Consider the following 16,687-nt stretch of genomic DNA (forward strand, 5'->3'; position numbering starts at 1 on the left):
TACAGACACATCTAGATGATAACGGGAGTAACCTAAAATATCAATATTTATTTCATTATTCCAAAAGAGGCCAATTCCACCACTTCTACCTTCACTATCAACTGCATACGCATTGTCATATCCCAATGTGCCAGCTAAATTCTCTACCCTAGATCCTTCTATCTGAGTTTCAACAATACATAAAAGGGTAGGGGCAAGCTTCCTCGCGAAATCATGAAGTTCTTGGACTGTCGCGGCGTTGCCCGCAGCACAACAGTTTCAACAGAAAGCACTCATTGGGCCCGGCGGCGCTCCTCGAAGGAGCCCGCCAAATTTTTCAGTGGGATGCTTGAGCTTTCCCTTTCCTCCTCTTCCATCCTCGAGCGTTTCGGGTCTCTGATCAAAGGTGGGCTCACCATGCCAGCACCCACAGGGACAATGGCGAGTGCCGACGCACTTGGTTGTCCCTTCTGCTTTTCCTTCACCTCGATGCTTTTTCCTGATTCCTCCCTTACAACCCTCTTTCGGCTTGGGTCATCGACGGACATATTATCCATACTTGGTTGCAGCCCTCCCTCATGATCATCATCTCCCCAAAATTCTTCCTCATCGTCTCTTTGTGGCCCTTTGTTTCATCTACTTTGTCCGCCTCGACGACCTCCACATCGTCCCCTTTCCCCTCCAGGGCCTCCGCCCGCCTCATAGACCAAGAGGCGCGAAGATCCTTAAAGATCAGTGCAGATTTCGGGTGAATCCCGTCACCGTGTTCCCTAAACGTATGGCCCAGATGACCACATACCGCACACCAATCCGGCAGCCGCTCATACTTGACCTTGTAAATATGCCGCTTGGAATCCCTCACTAGAGACACCACATTCTTCCAGGGCTTGTAGACGTTGATCTTCACCCAAACAAGATAAAAATTGCCAGAAAAATCATGCAAGGAAGGCTCAGCGAACAGAACTTCTCCAACCTTTGACGCCAGCGTCGGCACCAGATGTGCATACAGACTAGGAACATCATGTATCTGGATCCATATGTCCAACGTGTCCAGCTTAACTTGAGTTGGTCGAGTCACCCCATCATACGGAGCAATGATCACAGCATGTCCTCGGAAGTTCCACGGGCCCTCCTGCATGACTCTTTCCCAATCGCCGAGGCATCAGAATTGCAACGTGTAGAGATTCGCCTCCATAGGCTTGAAATTCACCACCTGAGCCAGATCCCAGGCTGCTCGCATGTTTCTGAAAAACCATCCTTGGCTATAGGGTTTATCGATATGAACCCTAGCTGCCGCCATCCATCTGGCTACGTCTTGGAGAATAGATCCCTCATCGACCACCACATCATCCATGTCATCTTCACACAGGCCCAGCTCTGCCATCATCCTCTCAACCTCCGACGCAGATGATGAGGCATCGGTCGCCGCATGTGCAGACCCCATCTTCTCTGCCATAAGCCAAACCCTAGCCTGTTGTTGTGGAACATCGGGCTTCTCGAAAACTTTGTTGCCCTACACCGAGCTGCCGTCCAGGAAAAGCTCCCTTGGATGGACTGTGCATCTTCACTTGAGTTGATGTAAGAGTCAGTGGTGGATCTAGGCCCCAGGCCATGGGGCCCGGGCCCGGGGCATGAGGGCCAACTCCTTTTATATTGTAGCACAATACTGTAGCAATTGCTACAATATACAAAGGGGGCCCGCTGGGCTGGATCCGCCCCGGTAATAGTGAATGGGAGTATTTACCCATTGGGGGGGTATTATTGCCTAAGGGTCCTTGAGAAAAGACCAATGGTGCACTTTAAATGGTACTAGGTGCGATGGGTATGTATGATTATTCGTGTTCTACGAGTCTATTTTGGACTAGGAGGACGAGTGGGGGTGATCCATGATCTTTGGTGGATTGGTTCGCTTATCTCTCCACCTGTTGGATTTCTTTCACTTGGGTCTCATCTCTTGGCTTTCTCTTGTTTCTCCTTCCATTTGACATGCTAAAAATGACTAGCTGATTGGCCTTTCCCTGATTTGCCTTGATTTTGACTACGTCCACAATATAATCTCCTTGAGCCATAGTCACAAAATCCATCACTGTGACTGCATGTCAATTTTTTTAGTCTTGATGTCCTTCACTTCATCCTCATCTTCTCGAGGTGGCTTCTTGGCAGTAGTATTTTGGATTCTTCTCCCATTCCTTGTGCTTGTGCGCAAGCCAAGGTGGCCTTTTATCATCGTCCCTTTTGTATTCGGCTATGGGCTATCCATCCAGTTGTCTCCGAGAGCTGCTCCCCTCCTTGGCCGCGAATACTGGGTCGAGCACCAGGTGATCTGATCCAGTTGAATAACGGAGTTCAGCTCCCAACACAGGCCCGCTTCTCCCGGTGCCATCCCAAGAAACATCCGCCGATATGCGTCGCTCAGGCAGTGATGAAGATGAGCAGCTCCAGCACAATGAGCGGAGGATGATGGTGCCTTTGAAATCCAGGAGATGAAGGTCGCGCGTGGTCTAGGAATGGGGTTTTAGCTTACTGTTTTTTGTGCAAATGCCTTTTCGGTTTCAACATGTATTCTTGGTGTCATTGTAAATGCATTTGTTTTGCGAAAGGTGTCATTGTATATGTTGGATTGAATGAAAACTTGTAGCTCTCCTATATGTTCGTTCTTGTCTTGTGTTGATCTATGTTGGTTTTGGTTTTGGTTGATAGTGATTCTATCCGCTGAATATAGTGGCGTGGTTCCCATTAATATGTTCCTTCTTTAACCGCATGGCTTCGAGTATAACCTTTTAACTAATAACTACTCATGTATGTGTATGCCGCTAGTAATCTAAGAATTGAACTGTGTGTGTGTGTGTGTGTGTGTGTGTGTGTGTGTGTGTGTGTGTGTGTGTGCAAAACCCCAAGAATTTGTGTCTTGTGTAGCTGACATCTTAAATCATTTTCATAATGAATATTTATACACATGTAGAATGCATCCCGAGCTCCAAAATGATTTTTTCTTCAGAATTTGTGTCTTGTGTAACTCACATCTTTAATCGTTTCCACCATGAATATGCTTGTACGTGTGGATGTTTTTCAGAATTTTTTGAAACTTGAAAAGTGGGATTTCCGAAGTTTTAGTTGGTTTTTGTCTCCTTTTTATGTCCCCTGGTCTGTTCATAGTTGCTTTTAACGCTAAGTCAGTGTACTGTATTAGTTTCTTTTACTTCATGTTGCTTCACGTGGCATTTAAAACTACCATATTTATCTATCTATCTATCTATCTATCTATCTATCTGTCTGTCTGTCTATCTATCTATCTATCTATCTATCAATCAATCAATCAATCATGAGCACCTCAGGAGTAGAACAAACTTGTCACAACCTGAAGCATCACCCAATGGCCACACTTACAGCGCGACTTTTGGCCGCAGTCATCGGTTGTCTCCACCCAAGAAACAGGTACAATGGGCTCAATGTTTGATGAAAAAAATCATAACAGGATCTTGTTTGGAAAAATATTAGTTGCATTCATTGGTCCAATTTTTCTTTGGAAGTAACCTATATTTTATAACATCCATTTTAATGTAGCAGTGGAAGGAGAATGTGATCTATCAGTAGACTTGCCGAAGAATGACAAGTGGCTTCCACATTTAGCTGGAAATATTCAATATGATGCATTTTTTTTGCAAGGCAATATATGTGTTACTTGTTAGGTCACTTAGTCATTGACTGTGAATTCTCCATGCCGACTGATATTGTATAAACTTAAGCACCGCCAAGATGATGTGCCAATTGATGGTGACACGATTGTTAACGTTGTTGCGGCAAGATGTGCCACCTCCTTGTTTGGACTTTGGATATGGGTTACTGATGGTTTTCCAATTCAAGCACATGAAATGTGAGGAACTTCTTATTGATGGCCCACTAGGAGGTGTGCTAGGGATCGACTACTTAGCTGATGCATGTTACTCCACGGAGGGGTTTGCACATGGCGTTTTAGCGGCATTGTTGCCTCTTCTGAACTGGAGAAGCTATAGCGTTTGTGGACTCAATCGCTTTTGTGGTTTAGGTTTGTAATGCCGCCGCCGAGGCGTGCGAGCTGGCAGGCAGCGTAGCGGCGCGACATGCAGGAGCGGGCTGCATCGATGAGGAGTGGCTGGTGGCATCCGCAGAGGAGGCGAGGAGTGGCTGGGTCAGGTTTTTCGTAGAGTGGCAGCAGCAGCGTTCAAGTTTTGTTCAATACATATGCAATTGCGAAGAACAAATTTGTGCGGCTGGTCTATTTTTACACACCTGTTGAAGCGGCATCGCGCGGTTGCTGTTTTTACATGATCTGTTGGAGTTGAGTTTTTTTATGATGTAAAAATCACTTTTTGGTGATGTAAATTTTACATCTAGCACTTTTTTGATGATGTATTTTACACCATCTATTGAAGATGCTCTAAGGTTCCATTCAGAAGACGAACGTCATCGGTGAGAACTGCTCGGTTTATTAGAGAAAAATCGGGTGAAAACCTGTACAAAGGCAACAACACCTAGCTATACAGTTCAACAACACCACAAGACATATAAAGATGCCGGAAAAACTAAACATGACAGAGCAGGGCACAACGCCGCCCTAGGGCTGTGTCATCGTACATCACCAATCGCAGTCGTGGCCCGGTGAATCCAACTTCACTGCAACAACAATTACACTGCAAGAGAGAAAGACATATCCAAAGGGAGGCAGACATGTGTCGCTCTAATCCCGAGAGAAGGACAAACAAGACTTGCCCGACGCTCCCTGGCCCCTGCATGTCGGTAGATTTACCTATGCATATCAAGGGGCTTCAACATTTAGTTGTAAACATTACGTATTGTATAAATTGAAGCTTCCACTTAGTCATAGACCATGAGTTCTCAATTCCGACTGATATTGTATAAACTGAAGCACGACCAACATGATGCGTCAACTGATGAGGACACGATTGTCAAGATTGTTGTGGCGAAACGTGCCACCTTCCTTGTTTGGATATGGGTTGCTGCCGGTTTAAATGTTGCCGTTGGCGCACTAGTGAGGTGTGCTAGGAATGTCCCCGATGCTTGATGATTAGCTGATGCGTCTTGCATCACTAAGGCTTTGTGCATGGGGTTTAACAGTGTGTGGTCTCTTCCGAGTCGTGGAAGGCTAGCGTCCGTGGATTCAATCGTTTTTATGCTTCATGTATGTAATGGGGAAAACAAGGTAATTAAGTTAAATCATGGAACTGTATGGTATGCAGAATGATTGCATAAATACTAGTGGTATGACGGATCACATATAATTTTGATTTTGCATTAACTGCCAATATATAGGATATTCATTATGTACTGATTCCAGTGAAATGTCATATATCTTGGGAACCAACGATGCTATGATCCTCTAGCTGGACAGCAGTTTCTTCCTACTTTGGGAACCAAGAGAACGCGATGGCTGAAAGATGGCGGCACGGAATCTCAGGTAAGCGTCGGGGCGGCAGGACTCGCGGCTCACTGCTACTGCCCACGTCGATGCCGATGAGGTGGCATCCACTTTCGGACTTCGCATCGGCGAGCGGCAGCAGTAAGTACCAGAATCGTACCCTATGGCGACGGCCGTTGGCATAGCCTTGATTCCTGTCGGGACAGGCCCATGCTGACGGTCCCCGTCGGCATAGGGCCGTCGGCAACATATCCGTCGGCGTAGCCCGGGGGCCTTCGGCATAGGTCCTATCCCGACGGTGTCTGTACATCTATGCCGATGGCCCGGGCCATCGACAACGTTCCCGCCTAACGACGGCCGCCGTCAAGTGCTAACCAACGGCTGCTCGCCACATGGCACATCTATGCCGACGGCCTAACCGTCGGCATAGATTCAAACTAAGTCGACGGCTAGCCCGTCGGCATAGATGTGCCACGTGGCGAGCAGTCGTCACTCCTGGGGCAGGGCTATGCCGACGGCCTGGCCGTCGGCGTAGTTTCAAGCTAAGCCGGTGGCCAGACCGTCGGCATAGCCCTGCCACGTGTCAGCAACTGGGCACTCGTGGGGCAGAGCTATGCCGACGGCCTAGCCGTCGGCAAAGTTTGAATCTACGCCGACGGCTAGGCCGTCGTCATAGCCTGCCCCAGGAGTGCCCAGTTGCTGACACGTGGCAGTTATGCCAACGGCCTAGCTGTCGGCTTAGCTTCAAACTATGCCGACAGCTAGGCCGTCGGCATAACTGCCACGTGTCAGCAACTGGGTGCTCACGTCAGCACTATGCCGACGGCTATTGTATTTGATTTTTTTTCTTTTTTCTGTTTGTTTTCAAATCCATTCAATTCAAATATACAGCAGATATATATGATGGAAATAGACATATGGAACACATCTAAGTATCATCTGACACCGTCACAACAATATATGCATAAGCATCATCACAATCAACATAAACATAAGCATAAGTATATAAAGAAGCACACAAGTGATCTAAAGGACCATCAAAGACTACAAGTTTATCATCATCATCACCACACACAAGTCATCTAAAGAAACATAAGCATAAGCACACAAGTAACCGAAAGGCTTAAGCGCTAGGATGCCGAGCACCGCGGAGGTCGTCACCTCCAAGTCCGCCGAAGCCCAGGTAGTCACTGCTAGTGGTAGCGCTACCGCCAAGACCGCCTCTGCCTCCGCCTCCGTGGATCGGAGTGGTCGGGCTCCGTGATTCGGGAGTGCTGCGAAGACCACCGCCAACGGTTGATCCACCGGTTCCCTGCATGTTGAAAAGACATATTAACAGGATATATGACTGTGTTGAAGGCATGATATGCTTTGGGTGAATAGATTGGGGATGAACTAACCGGCGAGGGGCCAACGTTCTGTGCCACAAACTCCTCAAAGGTAAGCAGCCTTGGTTGTGGTGGAGGACATTGTGCTGGTTGCAATTGAGGAAACCTGCCGGCCGCCATTTCCTGAAAGGCGTGCTGCATCTGGCGATCCCTCTGCTCATGGTATGCATAAAGGCTTTCGTGCCACGCCATGGTCTCCTGGCATGTGTACTCCATGTAGGCCTACGGTATGACATGATGGAACTCATAAAACTAGTAATGCGGAAAATAATGTGAGCAATGAAGATTAGAGGGAAAATACTTACAGATTGCTGCTCCTGAAAGAGGGATTTTGACTATACACTGGTCATGGGCGTGCTCGTCACTGGCTCAGACTCGGGTCGATCCGACAGAGCTGTGTGTAGGAGATAGTAGGAGTGATCACAACATCAAGAACCGCATCCCGACCGTGCTCCTTGAGCCCCATGCCCACCACCACCCTCCCGTCCAGATCCGCCGCAATGGTGTCAGGTGTGTCAGGATGTAACCTCAGATACCCATTGGAGTAGGTCTTCTTCCTCTGCGTGGTCTTCTTGCCGTAGTACTTGGGCTCGCCAGGCTTGGAGTCCTTCCGCGTATGGGCGATCTCCCACGCCTCCATGTGTGAGAGCAGCCGCTTCAGTTGCTCCTCCTGTACCACCAAACAGAGGTTAGTCATACATAAGAAAGTGACGGTAAATAGAAGAAGAAGAATGTTTAAGGGGATTAGTCATACATTAAGTGTCTTGTGGAGAAAGTGGTTTCGGTTTCCCTGAGCATGTACTCCCTCCTTCCCTCGGTTAGCCTTGTTTTTGATGCTCGTAGCCGCCCAGGCTCCATCCGTATCACACCAAACATCCACCAATGCCGCCCAAGACTTGTCTTTTCCATAACACCAATTTGGACACACCTACATAATGAAAGCATAATGGCATGTCAACACGAAACGGTGAAATGTACCGCAAACATCGGAATGAAAAATCTTTTATACTTACCGCCAAGTACTCGTGCCTCTCCAAGGTAATGCCCATCCTCCGCGCTTCTTCCTTGGTCATCTTCACACCAAGAGCGTCGTGATAGTATGTCGAGATGGCCACATAGCGCACCTCATACAACATCTGGCGGGCCTTCTTCTTGCATTGGCACAACACGATCTGGTCGGCTCTGGCGTTGTGCTCCGGAAGAACTCGACAGAATTTCTACAATCATGCATGAAACAAGAATGGAAGAAGCCATGAGTTAAATCATTCACGAAACTAGAATGGACTTGTGCTTCTGAAGTGAACTCACCCAGAAAGTAGTGATCACGGCCTTGGCATGGGTCTCATGGTCCGCGTGGAGGGCCGCTTCCCACTGGTCCCAGCTCATGGCCAAAACCCGACGGTCCGGGTGCCTGACTGGATCCGGACAGTACAACCCCGGTCAGTATAACTTCAGCAAGACGGTGATGAGGCCGTTGGAAATACGGACCCCTTTAGAATATATCCAGTTGCTGCAAAAGAATGAACTATTAGCATGTGACAAGCAAAATAAATAACAACCAGAATGAGTATGTGACAAGCAAAATAATGAAATTATTATAAAGTGGCACTTACTCTTTCCCCGTGGGCTCAATGAGCCACTTCTGCTCCTCAGTAGCAGGAACCTGCTCTGGTAGCTTTACGTTACCATGCAGCCACCCCTTGTTGTCAACCCCCTTCCCGCCACCACCCTCCTCCTCGCCTGCGTCCCCCTCCCCAACCTCCTCCTCCTCCTCGTAGTCCTCCTCCTCCTCGTCTGCCTCCTCCTCCACCTGCTCCTTGGCCCCATCCCGAACCTCCTCCTCATCCTTGTCCTCCTCCTCCTCCTCCTCCTCGCCAGAGGGTACCTCACTAGAGGAGGGCCTCGAAGACAACACCCCTAAGTCGGTGAGGGTGCGCTCTTTCTGGCCACGACCCCTTGTAGTGGCTCTCCCCCCACCACCTCGCACTCTAGGGGCTCTCCCCCACCCCCTCCTCCTCTAGGGGCACCTCTCCCTTGACCTCCCTGTGAGGAGTCATCGTCAAGTAGCCGGGGGAGGGGGGGGGAGGATTACGTGCTCGACCACTCCGACTAGGCAGGCCGACGACCTTGCGTAGGAAACCCACGCCGTCGGCCTTCCCCTTGCCCATGTTCCACGAACCTGCATTGAAAAGAGAATAAGAAATTAGTAAATTAATGAAATGAAGGAAAAGGCATGATAATAATGAATAATAAACACATTAATAAAAATGCATAAAAAGGCATATTCCTGAACTATATAAAAGCCTTGAAACGAACATCTGCTAGAACCCATACGAATCATCACTGTTGTAACCGCTTTCTCGGTCTGTCTCATCATCACTATCAATCATATCATCTTCATTGTCTGATGGAGGTGGAGGCTCTTCCTCGTCGTCAGCGTTTTCGTTTAACTTTTCTAGCATAAGTATGTCATTTTCATTGACAATGGTGTCACCATCATTCCGTGCATCATCATCGTTTGGATCCACATCATCATCACCCAATGGTTGTCATAGCCCTAGATTAATTGTGTGCAATAGTTGCATTTGCATCCATGCATCATGGAAATAGTTCCTTAAACCTGAAATGGGGATTAACAAACCCTAGCACTCCTTTGAAAACTAGGATCAACCAAAAGAATATTTTTCAATGAACCCAAAAATGCCTTAATTAATGTTTGATAATATTGGCAAGGGGTTTGACCCAAGCCAAAAATAGTGAACATTTTTAGGGAATTATTTGGGCTTTGAATTAATCCACTAATGTATTTGAGTTGGAGAAAATAAATCCTATAAATATTTTTATTGCTCCAATAATTCTGAAACTTTTTGTGGGGCTTTGGGCTAGTCCATATTGCATCCACAAATAATTTCAGAAGCAACAAAAATGGTTTAGTTTTATTACTAAATCAAAACAGAGCAAAATAAATAGAAAACAGAAACTAAATAGAAGAGGGAGAGAGAGAATGGCCAGAGGCCACTTACCTGGACTGGGCCGGCCCATCTGGCCGTGCCAGTCATCACCTACCTCTACCAGTAGGCAGAGGAGGGAGACAGCGCACGCACGCGCGAGGCGCCACGCCTCCTCCCTGCTCGCCTGCCTCACCGGACGCCTCGAAGCCCCTCCTCGACGCCATGCGACCCTGGACCCTCTCTCACTCTCCCTCGAGCTCTCTCCTCTCCCCTGGTGCTCCCTCTCCCGTTTGCCGAGCGCGCCCACCGCCGCTGCTTGCTGCTGCCGCAGCCACCGCCTTCCCCTCGCTTCTCCAACGTGCCCACGAGCTTCGCCTCGACTCCGTATTCCTCCCCACCGAGCCGCGCCTCGCCGGAAGCCCTGCATCGTCGTCATCTTCATCATCTTCGTCGCCAGCCGCCGGAGATCCCCCTCGCCGCTGCGCTCGCTCCGGTGCATCCCCGAGCCCGCTAACCATCCCTACGGATCCGCCGTGAGCTCGTCTTTGTTTTTCCCCTATCCCCTCACCTCTGCGCATTCTCTAGCCCCGATCCCCAACCGTGATCGAAGCATCTCACTGCCGGCCATGGCGTGGCCGTGGCCACAGCCGCGCAAGCTCGTAACCGAGCGCTTCACCGCACTCGCCGCGTACCCAGGAGCCCGCAGCACTGTTCCGCACCTCCTGCCGTGCCTCCTAGCGACGATCCCGTGCCCGCCCGACCTCCGGAAGCCGCCAACGTCGTCGCCGGCGTCTTTTCTGACCATCCCGAGCCCAAACACCGCCACCACTCGACGCGGCAGCCCCCCAGCTTCCTGTAGATGCTCCCCGCACGCCAAATAGGGCCCTGCAGTGAAATCTCGACTTCCTCCGCCGCGGATTTGGTCGCCGGCGGCTAAACGCCGGCAGCTGATGTGGCCGTCATTAGCTTGAGGCTAATTAGCGCGATAATCTCGCCCTGTGCCACTGACAGACCGGCCCCACCCCCCTAGTTAACCGCGGGGTAAACCCCTGTTAAATTTTAACCTAACCAACATGGACCCCACACGTCAGTTGACCCGCTGACATCACTGTTGACTGGCCCCACCTGTCTGTGACTCGAGCCAGCACTGTGAGACTGACCAGTGGGACCCACTGGTCAGGTTTGACCTGGACCCGTTCTGTTGACCTGCTGAGGTCAGCATGACGCAGTGCTGACACAATAAGCTATTTTCTAGGTTTATTTTAATCCAGAAAATTCCAAAAAATGTTTTAAACTTCTAAAAATCATATAAAATCAACCGTAACTCCAAATGAAATAATTTATATATGAAAAGTTATCAGAAAAATTCAAGGAATCCATCTGTACCATTTTCATGCATGTTTGAACAAGTTAACCTCACTGAATAGGACAATTCATGATTATGGAATAAATGGTAATTGGTTTTGGAGTTGGCATTTGCTATAGGTTTGAATTCCACTTCAATGAATATGACTAACTGTTGCACTAGGTCAATTCAGTACCTTAAGATGACATATCATTCATATGTATGTGCATTGCATTGATTGCGGTTTATTTTGTGTTTGCTGGTGGTTGTTCCCTCTCGATAGACGTCCGTTCCGACGATGAGTTCGATGACACCGATGAAGAGTTATATCATCTTCAGAAGTGCCAGGCAAGCAAAAACCCCTTGTTTATTCCGATACAATCCTACTCTCTCGCTCCTGCTCTCTTTTACTGCATTAGGACAACAACGTTACAACTGTTACATGCTGCGGTAGCTGAACCCCTTTCCTCTGCATGACCTGCCATTGCCACAGTAAATAGATGAAACCCACTAGCATGAGTAGGAGTTGTTTGAGCTCTGATGTGCCTACTCATTCATGTTTATTTGTCATGCCTGCTATTGCTTAGAGTTGAGTCAGGTCTGATTCATCGGGGATGAATTGGAATGTGGTGAACATGTCCTACTGTTGAGAGCTAAGTGTGTGAACACGATTTGGTAAAGGTAGTGGTGAGAGGCCATGTAGGAGTACATGGTGGGTTGTCTCATTGTAGCCGTCCTCAGGAACTGAGTTCTGTGTCTGTGATCCATGAACAGCTACTACCACTCATTGGGATCCTTAATTGACCCTCTCGGCTTCTTAATCACCCTAGTACTCTGTCCAGGAGTTGTAACTAGTTTCTGGTGTTTGTAGGTTATGTGTTGGCGGCCGTGCGTAGCGCTGACCCTAGGGGTGGGCTATGATGCGGTAGATACACCATGGCACGGTGTACCGGGCGCCCGTTTGGTCTCTCGGGAACCCTGTTCACATTGTTCGGGGCCGTATGTGGAAATCTCGGCCGGACTCCCTGCGGATGGAACCTAGATAGGCGATAAACCTAGACTAGAGACTTGAGTGTTTAGGTAGGCCATGGCCGACACCCACGTTGGGCTTCCGCTTGAAGGTTGCCGAGTACATGTCGTGTAAACGACGGTAAGTGGTGGGAGCGTGTGTGAAGAAGTACACCCCTACAAGGTTATCATTACCTATTCGAATAGCCGGATTCCTCGGATATGGAAACTTGGACCCCTTGCATAGTTCATAGACAAGTGAAAGTGGATACTCTAAAACTCGCAAGATAAGTGTGAGTGCTATGGATGGCCTTCTCGTGGGGAGACGGGAGAGGATCCATAGTGGTGTATTGAATGGTGAATATGTGGACTCGTGTGCGCCACCTCAAAAGAGTTGCTTGCAGTCGTAGTTCAGGTTAGCCACTAAGTCAAAGCTGGCTTGCTGTAGTTAAACTCCTCCACCCCTCTTTGTTGATACCGATGCATATGTAGCTAGTTCTGATGTAAGTCTTGCTGAGTACTTTTGTACTCACGTTTGCTTAATTTATGTTTTGCAGAGAGACTTCAGTCTCGCTAGTAGTTTCGCGTGGACTTCGACGTTTAGCTTGATACCTCAGCTACGATCTTGTGCCCTCGGCAGGATCTGGTAGATAGTCAGGTTTCTTAACCTTTTCCATTTGTAGACGTCTGTACTCAGACATGTTAAGCTTCCGCATGTGCTTGATTTATATGGTATGATTGTTGGGTCATGAGACCCATGTTTGTAATATCTCGCTCCTTGGAGCCTAATGAATAAATACTTGAGTCGTAGAGTTATGTTGTGATGCCATGTTGTATCTACACATATCGAGCATATTGTGTGTATGATTGAAATGCTTGGTATGTGTGGGATCCGACAATCTAGTTGTTTATCCTTGGCAGCCTCTCTTATGGGAAAATGTAGTCTAGTGCTTCCATGAGCCATAGTAGTCCGCTACAGCCCGGTTCACCGGAGTCCTGCTAGCCCAGCACTACTGCTCAGGACACTTGACTGGCCGGCATGGGTTTCACCTCGTTCCTTTGTCTGTCCCTTCGGGGAAATGTCACGCGGTGACATCCGGAGTCCTGCCTAGCCTACCAGCCCAGGTTCCCGGAGTCCTGTTACCCCAGTGCTACAGCCCGGATTCACACGCTGTTGATCAACATGCTCGATGTGATTCATGTATGCCTGTTCCCATAGGTTGGTGCCGCTTTGGGTTCACGACTAGCCATGTCGGCCTGGGTTCTCTGTCATATGGATGCTAGCGACACTATCATATACGTGAGCCAAAAGGCGCAAACGGTCCCAGGCCATGGTAAGGCGACACCCGTGGGAATACCGTGCGTGAGGCCGCAAGGTGATATTAGGTGTTACCGGCATGGGTAAGGCAGATAATATACTTGTGTAGCTTGGGTAGCCTCAATGAAGATATCAGCTCCGGCATAAACAGTTGATGGTTTAACTTCGACGAAACCAATGGAAGGCGTATGTTTTACCCCCTCCCGCGGATCGAACCATCGGCATTTGAACACAGACAGACTTAGGGTCTCGCGCCTGCTACCTCTTGAGCACTGCGTTGGTTTCACCTTGAAGAGGAAAGGGTGATGCGGTAAAGCAGCTTTATTATTTCCCTTAGTTTTTGAGAACCAAGGTATCAATCCAGTAGGAGACAACGCGCGAGTCACCTCGTACCTACACACACAAATAAAAACCTCGCAACCAACGCGATAAAGGGGTTGTCAATCCCTTCATGGCCACTTGCAAGAGTGAGATCTGATAGAGATGATAATAATAAGATAAATATTTTTGGTATTTTTATGATATAGATTGAAAGTAAAGATTGCAAAATAAAATAGATTGGAAACTTGTATGATGGAGAATAGACACAGGGGCCATAGGTTTCACTAGTGGCTTCTCTCAAGATAGCATAAGTATTACGGTGGGTGAACAAATTACAGTCAAGCAATTGATAGAAAAGCGAATAATTATGAGAATATCTAGGCATGATCATGTATATAGGCATCACGTCCAAGATAAGTAGACCGAAAGTATTCTGCATCTACTACTATTACTACACACATCGACCGCTATCCAGCATGCATGCAGAGTATTAAGTTCATAAGAACAGAGTAACGCCTTAAGCAAGATGACATGATGTAGAGGGATAAACTAATGCAATATGATATAAACCCCATCTTTTTATCCTCGATGGCAACAATACAATACATGTCTTCTCCCTTTCTGTCACTGGGATCGAGCACAGCAAGATTGAACCCAAAGCTAAGCACTTCTCCCATTGCAAGAAAGATCAATCTAGTAGGCCAAACCAAACTGATAATTCGAAGAGACTTGCAAAGATAAACCAATCATACATAAAAGAATTCAGAGAAGATTCAGATATTGTTCATAGATAAACTTCATCATAAACCCACAATTCATCGGATCTCGACAAACACAGCGCAAAAGAAGATTACATCTAATAGATCTCCAAGAGAATCAAGGAGAACTTTGTATTGAGATTCAAAGAGAGAGGACAAGCCATCTAGCTACTAGCTATGGACCCGAAGGTCTAAGGTAAACTACTCACACATCATCGGAGGGGCCATGGAGTTGATGTAGAGGCCCTCCGTGGTCAACGCCCCCTCCGGCGGAGCTCCGAAAAAGGCCCCAAGATGGGATCTCTTGGGTACAAAAGGTTGCAGCGGTGGAAATAGGGTTTCGTGGTGCTCCTAGATGTTTGCGGGGTATATGGATATAAATAGGAGGAAGAAGTAGGTTGGTGGAGCAACAAGGGGCCCACGAGGGTGGAGGGCGCGCCTAGGGGGGTGGGCGCGCCCCCTGCCTCGTGGCCTCCTCGATTGTTTCTTGACGTCCACTCCAAGTCTCCTGGATCATTTTTGTTCCAAAAATAACGCTCCCGGAGGTTTCATTCCGTTTGGACTCCGTTTGATATTCCTTTTCGGTGAAAGTCTAAAATAGTCAAAAAATAGCAATTTGGGCTGGGCCTCCGGTTAATAGGTTAGTCCCAAAAATAATATAAAAGTGTAAAAATAAGCCCATTAACATCCAAAATAGATAATATAATAGCATGGAGCAATCAAAAATTATAGATACGTTGGAGACGTATCAAGCATCCCCAAGTATAATTCATGCTCGTCCTCGAGTAGGTAAATGATAAAAACATATTTTTTGATGTGGAATGCTTCCTAACATATTTTTCAATGTAATTTTTTTATTGTGGCATGAATGTTCAGATCCGAAGGATTCAAGATAAAATTTTAATATTGACATAGAAATAATAGTACTTCAAGCATACTAACTAAGCAATCATGTCTTCTCAAAATAACATGGCCAAAGAAAGTTATCCCTACAAAATCGTATAGTCTGGCTATGCTCTATCTTCATCACACAAAATATTAAATCATGCACAACACGATGCAAGCAAGCAATTGTTTCATACTTTTGATGTTCTCAAACTTTTTCAATCTTCATGAAATATATGAGCGTGATCCATGGATATAGCACTATGGTGGAATAGAATGGTGGTTGTGGAGAAGACAAAAGGGAGAAGATAGTATCACATCAACTAGGCGTATCAATGGGCTATGGAGATGCCCATCAGATATCAATGTGAGTGAGTAGGTGAGGGAGTCCTGGATTAGGGGGTGTTCGGGTAGCCGGACTATACCTTCAGCCGAACTCCAGGACTATGAAGATACAAGATTGAAGACTTCGTCCCGTGTCCGGAGGGGACTTTCCTTAGCGTGGAAGGCAAGCTTGGCGGTGCGAATATTCAAGATCTCCTACCATTGTAACCGACTTTGTGTAACCCTAACCCTCTCCGGTGTCTATATAAACCGGAGGGTTTTAGTCGATAGAACAACTTCATCATACAACAATCATACCATAGGCTAGATTTTAGGGTTTAGCCTCCTTGATCTCGTGGTAGATCTACTCTTGTACTACCCATATCATCAATATTAATCAAGCAGGACGTAGGGTTTAACCTCCATCAAGAGGGCCCGAACCTGGGTAAAACATTGTGTCCCTTGTCTCCTGTTACCATCCGGCCTAGACGCACAGTTTGGGACCCCCTACCCGAGATCCACCGGTTTTGACACCGACATTGGTGCTTTCATTGAGAGTTCCTCTAGGTCGTCGCTTTTAGGCCCGATGGCTTTTTCGATCATCAACCACGATGCAGTCCAGGATGAGACTTTTCTCCCCGGACAGATCTTCGTCTTCGGTGGCTTCGCACTGCGGGCCAACTTGCTTGGTCACCATGAGCAGATCGAAAGTTACGCCCCTGGCCATCAGGTCAGGTTTGGAAGCCTAAACTACATGGCTGACATCCGCGGGAACTTGATCTTCGACGGATTCGAGCCACAGCCAAGCATGCCGCACTGTCTCGATGGGCATGATATAGCTCTGCCGCCGAACACCGCCTTGGAGGCCACGCACGCATCGGTTCCGACCATTGATTCGGAGCCCACTGCGCCAATCGAGGATCAGCAGTTGGACGCTGCCTCAGGGGCTGCGATCTCAGAGGCGATCGAGCCGAACTCCAGCCCCGCACTCCGC

Source organism: Triticum urartu, chromosome 4A, assembly GCF_056163025.1.
Source record: "Triticum urartu cultivar PI428250 chromosome 4A, HENAU_Tu73, whole genome shotgun sequence".
In the NCBI taxonomy this organism is placed as follows: Eukaryota; Viridiplantae; Streptophyta; class Magnoliopsida; order Poales; family Poaceae; genus Triticum; species Triticum urartu.